Consider the following 14,149-nt stretch of genomic DNA (forward strand, 5'->3'; position numbering starts at 1 on the left):
GAACTGTGCAGCAATTTCCACAGCTTAACAGGTTTCGCACAAGGGATTTCTGTTAAATGCCTTAAATGTAAATTCCATCTAGAGTTGGCTTTTAAATTTGGAAACATACGAGCGATATGCAGGTATACTGTACATATTTTTGTAACTTAAACCCAGAAAAGAAAACAAGTTAGTGAATGAGCTGAAACAACACAATTCTGGGTGGCATGGTGGCTCAGTGGTTAGCACTGTCGCCTAACAGCAAGAAGGTTGCTGGTTTGAGTCAAGTTTGGGTCAGTTGGCATTTTTGTGTGGAGTTTGCATGTTCTTCCAGTGTCCTTGTGGGTTTCCTCCAGGTGCTCCAGTTTCCCACACAGTCCAAAGACATGCGGTATGGGTGAGTTGAATAAGCTAAACTATGTGTGTGAATGAGTGTGTTTGGGTGTCTCAATCCACTTAAATTTGTAACAACTAATAAGTAAACATAATTTCTTCTCCATTCTATGAAACCCAGCATTGTTCGGTGTTTAAAGGTGTGATAAAAATCTGTTTGCCTATGAAAAAAAGTGTGTTTACATGTGGAACTTGACTGTTGCTCTTGATATATCCTTCAAAATGTAAACTTAGTCAAGTCGAGCTTTATTATTTTAAACTTCTTTTAGGGTGTTTTCACATCTGTGGTTCAGTTCATTTGGTCCTGACCAAGGGCAAGAAGTGATACATTGAAGCATTTTTCTGCCGTTTTTGGGTCCTTATCACACCACACTGATTACTTTGGTCCGAACAGTTCAAAAGAACCAAAATGCTGTCATTTGACAAAATCCACATCTCTCACTGGCCAGATGTTATTGAACTTATTCCCTAAACTGCTTTTCGATTGGTCAGAATTTATGTGCAGGAAATTGCCAACGGAACTCCCACAAATAAACAAACCGGCAGGCACGAAATGTCGCTTTTTATGGAGGGACATCTGCCTTGGCTGATTGTAACTCTAGTCATAGTATACTATATAGTTTGTATATATCACTTTAATCAAACTATACATTTCCAGAATAAATCGAGGCTGTGACTGGAAAATGCATTGCAAACAATGAAGGTGTATCGCAAACCAATTCAGGAGGATGCGTAAATTAGTTTAGCTAAACTGCGACTTGATCATCTTCCGGAAATATTACCAATGATCAGGTAATATTTTTCCATCTTTCTCTGTTTAAAATTGTTGGTAAAGCAAAACCCACAAGATGGGACAGCACATGGGACTATGGCAGCTGGATTAGTTCAAAAAGGCACAGTACTTTTTGCGGTTGGGTCTGTTTTAGTTTGGATCATGTCTCACCACAAATGAACCGCTCCAGGCTTCGTTTGAAAGCATACTGATACAACCTCTTAAAGGAGGTCTCGGTAGACTTTTTTGTTCCACTTTTGTTGCGCACTCGAATGCGATTTCTATATTTACACCTGCCCAAATGAACCGCAACAAGAGGGAAAACGAACTCTAGTTCGATTCAACTAAACTAAATAAGTTAGGTGTGAAAACACCCTTAACCCCGCTTTCACAAACAAGGTATAAGTCTAGTCATGATTAAATTGCATGTAGGAGCTGTCTCAACTTAATAATAATAAATAATTTAATAATAATAAAATAATTTGAAGTGAGATGTCTTAAAATATTCAGCTTTTGTTTGTATAGCGCTTTTACAATGTAGATTGTGTCAAAGCAGCTTCACATCAATGGTCATAGTAAGCAGAACAGTGTAGTTCAGTTTTTAGTGTTTAAGTTCAGTTCAGTTTAGCTCAGTTCATTGTGATTTAACATCATTACTGAGAGTTCAAACACTGAAGAGCAGTGTCATTTTTTTTTGTCTCCAGGTGCACACCAGTAATATATTTTTCTAAGGCTATTTTTATAAATGTGGCTTAAATAGCCTAATTTAAGTAAGCCTTAGTTCTGGCTTAATCCAGTTTGTGAAACCAGGCCTTAGACTGTTTCCCATGCAGCCAATATTAACATTTTATGTCATCCCCCTATGCTGTTCTATCTTAAGTTTACTGTTTCTGTTTCAGTGATGCTTGTGTACAGTTTGCATTAATCCAATGTATATATGTGCAGTGCGATAATGAACAGACCTGTTTGGTTTGCAGTATTTTGTGCTTGACACTTGAGCTGCGTCCAACTAATTAGAAATGAGTCTCTGAGTTTGTAGTCATATCATTTATCAGGAGGATGAGAGAAATGATCTCAGAGCAAAAATAGCTCTGAAGATCAGCAGTTAAAGAACTTAATCCATCATGTATGCGCAAAGGGAGGTCAGTCTATTAGAGAAACGGGGATCAATTGGATGATTTGAGCCAGAAAAATGCCACTAATAGTGCTGATGAATGAACAGAAAAAGTTGCATCCCTCGCTCAGTAATTTATTCAGTGTGATGACATTCAGTTTACCACACAAAAGTGGTAGAGAGTCCTGGATGCCAAATGCGACAGTTTGGAGAACCGCATGCCACAATTACGTAACTCTCGACAGCAGTATTTGGAGGCTAATTATCTTTCCCAAGCATTCATATCTGTCTTTCCGTCCTCTTTACCAGGTGTCAACATGACCCGCGAGATGTTTGAACTGATGAACATCCATCACTAGGGGTTTTTTAGCTCTGAGCGCGGCTGTTACGACAACTAGATTAACCTCCAACTGCACAGCTAGCAGCTCATCTCTGAACAAACAAACATGCACAGACTTTCCGTTGCTAAGCATCCCAGAGCACACTGTAGGCTTGTCTGATACAAGACAAGTGTGTGTGTGTTGATATGTGTGTTTTTGTGATTAGAGAAAGATTAAAGTGAGAGGACTTTAAAACTGGAATGTCCTGAAATCTTTTATATCCTTCACTTTTGTTTATTGTATTTGCTGAACTTTTTCAATAAAATGCATAACAATAGGATATTCACATTTTAGGGTAGAATATGTAAACAAAATAACAAAAAGGAACAAAGAGCGTATATACAGTTGAAGTCAGAATTATTAGCTCTCCTGAATTATTAGCACCCCTGTTTATTTTTTCCCCAATTTCTGTTCTGATCTGGGAAGATTGTTTCAGCACATTTCTAAGCATAATAGTTTTAAAAACTTATTTTTAGTAACTGATTTATTTTATCTTTTCCATGATGACAGTAAATAATATTTGACTAGATATTTATCAAGACACTTCTATACAGCCTAAAGTGACATCAAAAGGCTTAACTAGGTTAATAAGGTGAACTAGGCAGGTTAGGGTAATTAGTCGAAATTGTATAATGATGGTTTGTTCTGTAGATTATCGAAAAAAAAATTTGCTTAAAGGAGCTAATGATTTTGTCCCAAAAATGGTTTAAAAAAATGAATAACTGCTTTTATTCTAGCCGAAATAAAACAAACAAGACTTTCTCCAGAAGAAAAAATATTATCAGACATACTGTGAAAATTTTATTGCTCTGTCAAAGTTCATTTGGGAAATAATTAAAAAAGAAAATCAAAATCAAAAGGGGGCTAATAATTCTGACTTCAACTGTATGTAACAATTATCATAGAGAAGAGGAGTTTATTTTTTGGTGTATATTCACACTTCTGGTAGCTTTATGACTTAAAATTCCTTAAGAGTTTCAAAGTAAATTTTTAAATCAGCCTTAAAAAGGGAGATGTTAGGCTTCATCTCCGACCATTTGCACTCCTGTATATAAAACTTGCCTAATAATATCAATAGATTTAACATAAACAGGAGATTCTTATTTTTACCTTTTTTATCTATGTAAAATATGGCATCTCTTTTCTTAATATTAATTCTATGACCTCTCAGTATATTAAACAGACATTCAACATCAATCCAGAAATATTTACCATACTTACACTGAAATGGTATCATTCACTTTGAAGAATTTTAACTATTATATTTAAGTGAATTATGAGCAGGGTAACCTCCTCCACACCTTACTTTAGTTATTAATTATTAAACTTTAGTGTTTTTATTACTCTATTTTTTTTTCTTTTATTTAAAGTTTTGGTCTTTCATTTAATAAATATTTTTTATTTAATGTAGGCATTATTTCAATTATCAAAAACAGGTGGATTTGGTTTATTAACAATATTAACACTGACAAATGGTCAACAAGTATTTAAACCAATTTTTAAATTTAAAACAATAATTTAAATAAAATCTGTTAATGGAACACTTTTCAATTCAATAAACTTTATTGTCTATGCCACAGGGGTTAGAAAATTTGTCTTTAGACATAGGCAAAACATAAATACACTTACACAATTATTTGAAATATCCTATTTAAAAACTAATGGCAGTGGGAATAAATGTCTTCTTGTACTTAGCCTTTTTTTTTTTTGCTAAACTGTCTACCAGATGGAATTATTTTAAAGGGACCATGTAAAGAATGGGAAGAGTCTTCCACTATATTGCAATAACCGAGTATCCTTTACACATCCCACCAATGCCATATCATCTGCATACTTTAGGAAGGTTATCTTCTTAAAGTGGTTCATTCATTCATTCATTCATTCATTCATTAATTCATTCATTCATTCATTCATTCATTCATTCATTCATTCATTCATTCCTTCATTCATTCATTCATTTTGTTTTCAGCTTTTCTTTTCCCTTTATTAATCTGGGGTCGCCACAGCGGAATGAACAGCCAACTTATCCATATGTTTCATGCAACGGATGCCCTTCCAGCTGCAACCCATCTCTGGGAAACATCCATACACACTTATTTACACTCATACACTACGGCAGGGGTGGCCAACCCTGTTCCTGGAGAGCCACCTTCCTAGAGATGTCAGTTGCTACCCATATCAAACACTTATTTATTTAATTTTACCTAGCGCCAATGTTTCCACCTGTTTTGCTCCTGCAAATGTTCGTTATTTTGTCCACTTTAAAGTTTGGCTGTATGGGGAAAAATGCATCCCTGAAAAAAGCAGATGTTTACGTCCTTGGTATAAAACACAAATAATTTGCTACCATTATATATTCAGTTATTTTACGGTAACGTAATATCCTTATTGTAAAACTTTGTAATGAATCAATTTTTAATTAATAAGCATTTTTTTCCACAAACATTTGATCCTTATACTGCAACAAACATCTTAAACAGTAACCCACTTTACAACAGCAATTACCAACAGCCTATTCATCGTATATTGTGACATATCTACTGTAAAATCTGCTGATTTGACACCGATTATGAGCATGAATCTCCTCGACCACTTTATTCTCACACATTCTACTCAGGACTAAGATGCTTAACAAAGTGTTGACAGCATAAGTGGAGCCATTGGGTTTAGATCAGGTGGCCTTCAGAGCAATAAGTGATCTCACAGCATTCAGTCTCTGAGTTGACGATTGGCTTTCCCAGCTGCTCAACAAGCCAGTCTCGGCAGGGCTCTCAGTCGGAAATAAGATAGGCTTGCTGGACAAGGAGACAAAGAGGCAAAAATGGCAAAGCCTATGATCTTGCAGAACTGTACACCCCTTTAGGGATCCTGAGACGCTCTCTCAGCTTTGCCCCGGCAGGATTGGCGAGACAAGCTGACAGGATATGCTGAAAAAGCTGATTTAACTTGTTACTGTAGGACACAAAAACTTCATAAGTGCTTACTGTGACATTTACTGGTTCTAAACTTGATTTTCACATTTGGTGTGTGAAACTCACCTGATGGGCGAAGCATTGGCGCAGTAGGTAGTGCTGTTGCCTCACAGCAAGAAGGTCGCTGGGTCGCTGGTTCGATCCTTGGTTCAGTTGGCGTTTCTGTGTGGAGTTTGCATATTCTCCCTGCATTTGTGTGGGTTTCCTCCGGGTGCTCCGGTTTCCCCCACAAGTCCAAAGACATGTGGTACTGGTGAATTAGGTAGGCTAAATTTTCCGTAGTGAATGAGTGTTTAGGATGTTTCCCAGAGATAGGTTACGGCTGGAAGGGCATCTGCTGCATATAAGTTGGCGGTTCATTTCGCTGTGGCAACCCCAGATTAATAAAGGGACTAAGCTGACAAGAAAATGAATGTATAAATGAACTCACCTGAATTTTGCCTGGGCGCTCTGGAAGTACAGTACATTGTAAAACATCTCTTTTAATAAACTATTTTAGTGTATGATTTATGGGTCTTTTAGTAGGGATCTTATGATACTCTTTTTCCATTCTCGATACTGATTCAGATTCTTGGGTACAGGATATCAGAGAGGGGTCTGGATGCAGACCTGGTACAGGTGCTGTCTGCGCTGCATACAATGCTTTTTAATGGGCTCACCCTAGCCCTTAAAGTGATGTCACTAGCTTCATTGGGTGCATTGTGTCTGACATTGCATCTCTGATCCAGATAGTATTGGGATATCGGCCAATACTGCGTTCTGATCCGATACCTGGGCGTGTATACAACTAGCACTGTATGAATTTATAGAAGTGTTTTATGGTGTGAAGCTGAAAAGTGTATTTTAGTTTTGCATTATAACTGTATAAACACAGTTCAACAAAAAATAAATCAACTAATAAAACCCTAAGAATAATATAAGAAAATAGTCCAAACTCAAACTCAATTTTGTTAAATAAAATACATTTCAGTTTTACAAAAGCGCAACTGGTCAAAACAACCTTGATAATTTACTTTTTTTTTTTTTTTTTTGACTATCATTGAAAACCTTTCTCTTTTATTAAATGAAACTTCCAAACTTTGTTTATTCTGCCATGTATTGCAAGGCAAGTTTATTTATATAGCACATTTCATACACAATTGGAATTCAAAGTGCTTTATTAAAATTAAAAATGATTAAAAACAGATTAAAATGTGGTAAACAGGTTTAAAAAGAATAAAAAAGAAAAGATAGACACACTAGTGCGATCTGTCGGACGTAGCACAGTGCTCATTCAGTAAAGGCACAGCAAAACTGATGTGTTTTCATTCTTGATTTAAATTTGCCTAATATCGGAACACATCTGATCATTTCTGAAAGCTGATTGATGCTCCAGCAGTGGAGAGCATAGTAGCTGAGGGCGATTTACCCTGCTTTGACTGAACTCTTGGAATTTTCAATTTATATGATCCTAAAGATCTGAGTGATCTGTTAGGTTTGCATTCAGTGGGCATATTTGTGATGTATTGAAATGCCATTTAGTGCTTTATGGATGTTGAGTAATACTTTAAAATATTTTCTGAATGTAACCGGGAGCCAGTGTAAAAACCTGAGAACAGCTGTAATGTGCTCTAATTTTCTAGTTTCTGGTCAGAATCCTGGCAGCAGTGTTTTGCATGAGCTCCAACTCTCTGACTGTCTATTTGGGAAGGCCAGTGATGAGGCCCTTACAGTAATCCGGCCTGCTGCTGATAAAAGCATGAAAAAGTTTCTCTAAAGCCTCATTGGACACAAAGGGCTCTATTTTGACGGTCCATGCGCAGAGCGCCAAACGCAGGGCGCAAACACATTCAGGGCGTGTCAGGACGCGTTTTTGCTAATTTAAGGACGGGAAATCTGCCTTGCGCCAAGGCGCATGGTCTAAAAGGGTTGAGTTTATTTTCTTAATGAGTTATAGATGTGTTTTGAAAATAAACCAATTAGAGTCTCATCTCCCATTCCCTTCAAGACCCAGCTGCGTCGCGCCAAGAGCACATTCGCTATTTACAGGACGCAAAGTAAGTCTAAGTGGAAAAAATGAGCATTTCACAAGCAAACAGTTAACAGTTTAATTTGAAAAACTGTTGAAACACTGTTAGAAAACTGTTAGAAAACTGTTAAACAGAGCATCTACTGCGTGAGAACGAGAGATAGTGGATCAATTTCACTTTCGCTCTTGGATAGAGAAACCTTTACGCACAGACATCAATTAGCCTATAAATAATTAATTTTGTTTGTTAAGCGTAAAGATTTGTTTCAAAACTATTTCTAAATTCAGTTCTAATTTCTAGCAAACGAATAAATGAACAATAATGACCAAGTGGGGTCAAAATACTGAGTTATTTCCAAATACACCTGCCATGCCCCATATGGTCTTAAACCTGACAGGTGGGCAAATCTAAGCTTGTTTTTAATAAAACAAATATAAATATGGATATATTAAATAATACTGCTAATAATAATAACATTATACAAAAGCAAATTGTTATGAATGAACTGAAAAAGCCTCCAGAGATGAAGAAGATATAAAAGCAGTGATTTTTCATATTTATGTAGGCTAGAAAATAATATGTTTTGTAATATTTGAATCCTTTATATTTATATCCTATATCTATTCTTATTATATCCTATATATCCTTAATATTTAAATTTTTTCATATGTAAAGATATTTGCCTATTGCTCCTCTTGTGCGTATTAAGCAGTGCGTAAGCGAGGCGCAACTGTGCGCCGGAGTTTAGACCGGGTTAGTTTTGGTCTAATGAAAAATCTATTATAGTTTCTCAAAATAGTGACGAGCCAGCGGTTCGCCTCAGAACGCCTTCCTTTTTAGACCAGAACGCCTATGGGGGCACAAATGAGCGCTAATGCATTTGCTATTTAAACAGCGTAGCGCAGCGCCTTAAAACGACTCTTGCGCCAAGCTGAAACTACCAAAAGACTATTGCGCCGCGTCTTGCACATAATAGGCCCCAAAGAATCTAGCTATTTTGAGCTAGCCTTTGTAAAACAATGATGTTTAAATAAAAAAAAATGTAAATAAATAGTAACAAATCAGTTTATGTGTTCAACTTCTTACTGATATACCAATGCTAGGATTCCTCTTGGGGATCAGTGGAATTTCCGTTATTAGAATGAAAATAAAAACAACCACAGTTTTTAGATTATTTATTTATTCACATTTTTTTTTATGCATCAAGGGGCCTTGTTCTATACTCTGACATTTTTAGATGTTAAAAATTTAACAAAGTAACTGTTATAGACCTTTTAGTTGTTTATTGTATAGGAAATAATAGAAATAAAAACAGATCTTGAACAACGTGTGAACTAATTTGTTAAACATAATTAAAAAAAAGTATATAAAAAGAAGCTATATGTTGTAATATCTTAGAATGTTCAGACAAGCCTTGGGATGTGGCATTACAAACTAAGGATACCTGCTGAATTTTTGTAAGGCACCACGAGCTGGTAGGGAGACATGGAAATGGTATTAAAATTGTGTATTCTAAAAGGTGTGGCAAAATCATCCTAATTCATCTATCGTTTGGTACAATCCTGGTTCATTCATTCATTCATTTATTTTCTTTCGGCTTAGTGTCTATTTCAGAAGTCGCCACAGCAGAATGAACCGCCAACTATTTCAGCATGTTTTACGCAGTGGATGCCCTTCCAGCCACAACCCAGTACTGGGAAACACTCAGTACACACTCATTTACACACATACACTACGGCCAATTTAGTTTATTCAATTTATCTATAGCACATGTCTTTGTACTGTGAGGGAAACCAGAACACCCAGAAGGAAACCCATGCGAACACAGGGAGAACATGCAAACTCCATGCAGAAATGCCAACTGATCCAGCTGGGACACAAACCAGAGACCTTCTTGCTGTGGAGCCAGTGGTGTTCCAAGGAATAACCCCCCGTGATCATAACTCACCTCATCCTTAACACGCCTCCAAATAAGTCACTCACCTTCGCGCGATCATAAGCACCCCAACCCTCTTCAGTTTGCACGATCAGAAACACACGATAACCATCTCCCCCTAATTTTGCCTGTTTTAGATTTCATGAGTCATGATACATGTGATATACAGACATTTTGTTTTTCTAATTCCTCTAAAATGGTCTCAGATCATCAAATTGAAGGTGACTAAACAAACAGTTCTCAAATAACATGAGAAAAATGTTGACAACCTGGCAACACCATATCATTTAACGAAAAGTGCCAACTGTTGCACAAACAAGACAAACGGTGTTGACTTTATTGTTGACTAAAGAAGCAGGTTGATTAAAACCATCCTAAAATGTCTTCAATATGCATTTGTTTTACTCATTTGTAATCTTGGAGAAGCCTGGTAATTATTTATAGATATAGCAAACACTGGATTTGTTTCTGAATTACAAATAAACATGCCTTCTCAAGATATGAAGGGGTAGTTTTCATTACATTGTGGCAGCCACGAGAAGCCATTGTGTAAAATCTGCTCAATGGTATACATTATTTTTTCAGTGTTGTGGATTTTGTTGATTAGATCTTTAAATATCCCTAGCTTAAGCTTTGTCTTATATGGGTTTAGACACTGATTATATTCTAGTACTCTATATATAGACAGACACATACAAGATGAAAAAAAAACATGCATAATTCCTTATCAGATTATAGAGTAACTGGAACTTTTTGGCATTTACTCTGAACAACTGTCAGTCTTTTTGTTTTGAGGAGCAGGATAAGACTGCGTCACCTTAGTGGGTTCAGAAGGATAACTCTAAATGCCAAAGTATTAGCAGAGAGAGGTCATAACAACAGCGAGGGATTTGATGGCCAGCACACCAAAATGCCCCTTTGGTGTCATCATTCAGCATACAGTGGATTTGGTGGGCTATTTTTACCAGCCTGAGATATGTTGCTGAAAAAGCATGTTGCTGCTTGACTAATGCAGCTGGCGAAACTCCGGCTTGCAGTTGCACTCACTTAAAGAACTAGTTTTTCGTACTAATTTTCATACAGTATGCAGACAGGTTTTTCCATGCAATTGGATGTTTGCATCACATAATCAGCTTTGAATATGTGACTTTTCCTGCACAGTAAACTAGCCTGATAGCTCATTAAGTCTCGTGACACATGACAAACTTGGTTAGACAAATGGCTTTGATTTTATATCACGTTTGTTTTTAATTTTATATTTTTTTACTACAATACATTTACTTTGCAGTAAACCTTAACTTGTATAACTGTTCCTAGAGCTGCACAAAAGATTATTTCAGCATTGAAATTGCAATATTTAAATCCACAATAGTCACCGCAGGATCTGCAATGTCAGTTCAGTTTAAGTTCCATTCTAGCTTATTCATCCCTTAGGAAATTTGAGTGGGATTATAGCTGACCAGGAACCATGTTGAAGAGTCATTGTGAAGTTTGCCCTTGGTAGAGTGAAGGTGTTTTATTTGCTTTTTTGCTTACTTAAATTACTAACATTTATTTAAAATTTTTTTTTACTGTATTTACTTTTATACAGTGATTTAAGTGTTATTTATTTACTGTAGATCTGATTATTCAATTTAGACTCTCCAGTAAACCAAATCATAATGAAATCATCCTAATCAATTTGTAATTGAATTCTTTCCAAATTGAAGTATTCCCTAATTCATCTGGTAAATTATATACACTACCTGACAATAGTTTTGTTGTTGATCTCAGTTGTAAGAACAACAAATAATAACTTGACTTCTAGTTGATCATTTGGAAAAGAGGCAGAAGGTGGATTTTTCAGATGAATGATCTGTTGAATTGCATCCCAATCATCACAAATACTGCAGAAGACCTATTGGAACCTGCAATCAGCCAAGATTCTCACAGAAGTCAGTCAAGTTTGGTGATGGAAAAATCATGGTTTTGGGGTTACATTCAGTATGGGGATGTGTGAGAGATCTGCAGAGTGGACAGCAACATCGACAGCCTGAGGTATCAAGACATTTGTGCTGCCCATTACATTACAAATCACAAGAGAGGGATAATTCTTCAGCTTCTCATACTTCAGCCTCCTCATCAAAGTTCCTGAAAGCAAAGAAGGTCTAGGTGCTCCAGGATTGGCCAGCCCAGTCACCAGACATGAATATTATTGAGCATGTCTGGGGTAAAATGAAGGAGGAGGCACTGAAGATGAATCCAAAGAATGTTAATGAACTCTAGAAGTCCTGCAAGTCGCCATTCCAGTTATTTGAGTCATTGCAGAGATGTATGGATGCAGTCCTCCAAGCTAACAGGAGTCATACACAATATTTATTCTTTGGCTTGGTGATTTCCAAAAATATCATGTATGTTTTTAAACAATTAGAATTACCATATTTTATCCATAACCTAGATAAAAATAGTATTTCATACTTGCATAAAAACAACATTCAAATAAAAAGTCATTAGCCTTTCAATTATTTTTCATTGGATTGTGACCCCTGGGGTTATTACGCTAGATTAACAACACAGCAATAGCATTAGTTGCAGCATATTGATTTTATGGCACAATGTTAAACTTTGACACCTTTACGGCACTCACACATACATTAACAGTAAACGACTGAACATAGAAGACGATCTCCAAGTGGCGGTCTCCAAAATTAAACCAAGAATAGTTTTGTGCTGTAAACTTTGTTCCCACCATTCTAATTAAGTAAGGTTAACATTAAATTAAACAAATGAAGAATGACTATAAAAAATGATATGGTGTTAGACTGTTGCACTTTTTTGTGTTGTCAGTAAGCTTGTTTATATAGTTCTTACTAGTGTGTGTGCACCATTGTGTGCGGGTTGTTTTTTTGGGAGTCACGAGCTGAAAAGTTTGGGAACCCTTGATTTAGACAATATTTCTGGTATTTTTATTTTGGCTAATATAAGTTCTAGTAATACCTGAAAAACTAAAGTGTGACCCTTTGACCTGTAAATCTACAGTATGAGACTTCCAAAGCAAAACCAGAAAACTTTAAAATAGCCCATGGCACAGTAACTCTACTGCTTGTCTATGTAGCAGTTGCTCTTTGTTAAAATAATATTTTCAAATTATATTGTGGTTTTTATTTGTTTAAAGATTTTATTTAATGTTTGTGTATTATATCGTTTTGAGAACATATTTTGAAGTCATTTTTATTCATTTTCTGTGGCAATATAACCTGCATATTGCCCCTTTTTGTACCTTTTGGGTTTCCATAGTTGCTGCTGAGTATTGATGAGAGTAAGTTGTGTAGGGGAGAGTGGGGCACACACTTTTTGGTTTTGGTCAAATAATGAAGAAAGTAATGGGGTTAGACAAACCATATTTTTTTATCAACAACACACAAGCCTCTCCTACAAATGAGCACTGAAAGTATGATATGCGAACCTTTCTGTGCAGTATTGCCAAAAATGTCAGGAGTGAAATTGTTACTATGTACCCCACCTGCGGAGCAAGTTGTAACAGTCAGAGAATTAGTTGCAACACATGCTTTAAAAGGTATAGATTTTACACAATTAATTAAAATCCAGTATACTTTAAATAGTAGATATGCTTCCTCAATAGGTAGCTCAATTTCTTTTTTATTCTTCATAGCACAATCTGTTAATTTATTTATCTATTGGATAAACACATTTGGATTTATTTGCATTATTAAACATTTTTATGCAATGCATTTATTTGCGTTTTTAGCAATACAATTATTTTTTTTCTATTAAAAAAATATTTTCTAAAAAAAAAATGTTTTATTTAAAAAGTTCTTAACATTACACTTTACAGTTATTTTGTTAGTGGTGTCCAACAGTGTGTGGCTTAATTGTAACACCCTGTTACAACTAACCTTGCTGTGTCGGGTTTTTCTGAAAATTAATTAGCAGTCACTATGTGTTTTACATTTTTCAAAATGGTTCCATATTTTAGCCTAGAAGACGGCACTCACAACAATATAAGTTTTTACGTACATGCTTTTTAAAAAAATAAATAAATAAATATTGACTATAAAAAAAATACTGTTATGCTGCAAAAATGGTTTCTCTTGTGTTTCTCATCCAAATTTCGCTAAACTTTTTCAATAATTGGCAGGAAGACGTCTGCCGATACTGTGGTGAAAACCATGGAAGCAAGCCATGGTTAACCCTGAGCTAACACCTTCACACTTCTTGTTACATTTTCCCCACTTTGTGCCCCGCGCTTCCCTTGAGACATGCTGCTGAGAGTATTTCATTTTTCTCCTTGTCATTTCATGAAATCTATATTACATTATTAAGTTATTTTTGTTTGGTTTTTATTGTTAAATTAAGTATGTGGCAGTTTTTTGGTGTTTAACACAAGTGCTAAATGCACATTGGCAAATCACCATTTTGTTTTCATGTTACTTTATTTCTCAGTGTAAAAACTGTTATTTTTGTATATACAGTTGAAGACAGAATTATTAGCCCCCCTTTGAATTTTTTTTACTACTGTAAAAATTTTCGAAATGTTTAACAGAGCAAGGAAATTTTCACCGTATGTCTGATAATATTTTTCCTTCTGGAGAAA

The 14,149-nt window shown here is 35.7% G+C and overlaps 1 long non-coding RNA gene across 4 annotated transcripts in view; it reads left to right on the forward strand.

Moving 5' to 3' along the window:
- LOC147833039 (uncharacterized) overlaps positions 1-14,149 on the forward strand; it is a 95,030-nt gene that overhangs the window by 57,351 nt on the left and 23,530 nt on the right. The window contains exon 5 of one of the 4 annotated variants that reach the window (XR_015513203.1): positions 2,568-2,829. The exons of 2 other annotated variants lie outside the window; for them this stretch is intronic. This is a non-coding gene — a long non-coding RNA (uncharacterized LOC147833039). Of the gene's footprint in view, positions 1-2,567; positions 2,830-14,149 lie in introns of those variants that run through there. One more of the 4 variants, XR_015513205.1, reaches the window with a different exon arrangement.

Source organism: Danio rerio, chromosome 17 (assembly GCF_052040795.2).
Source record: "Danio rerio strain M-AB ecotype USA chromosome 17, GRCz13ab, whole genome shotgun sequence".
In the NCBI taxonomy this organism is placed as follows: domain Eukaryota; kingdom Metazoa; phylum Chordata; class Actinopteri; order Cypriniformes; family Danionidae; genus Danio; species Danio rerio.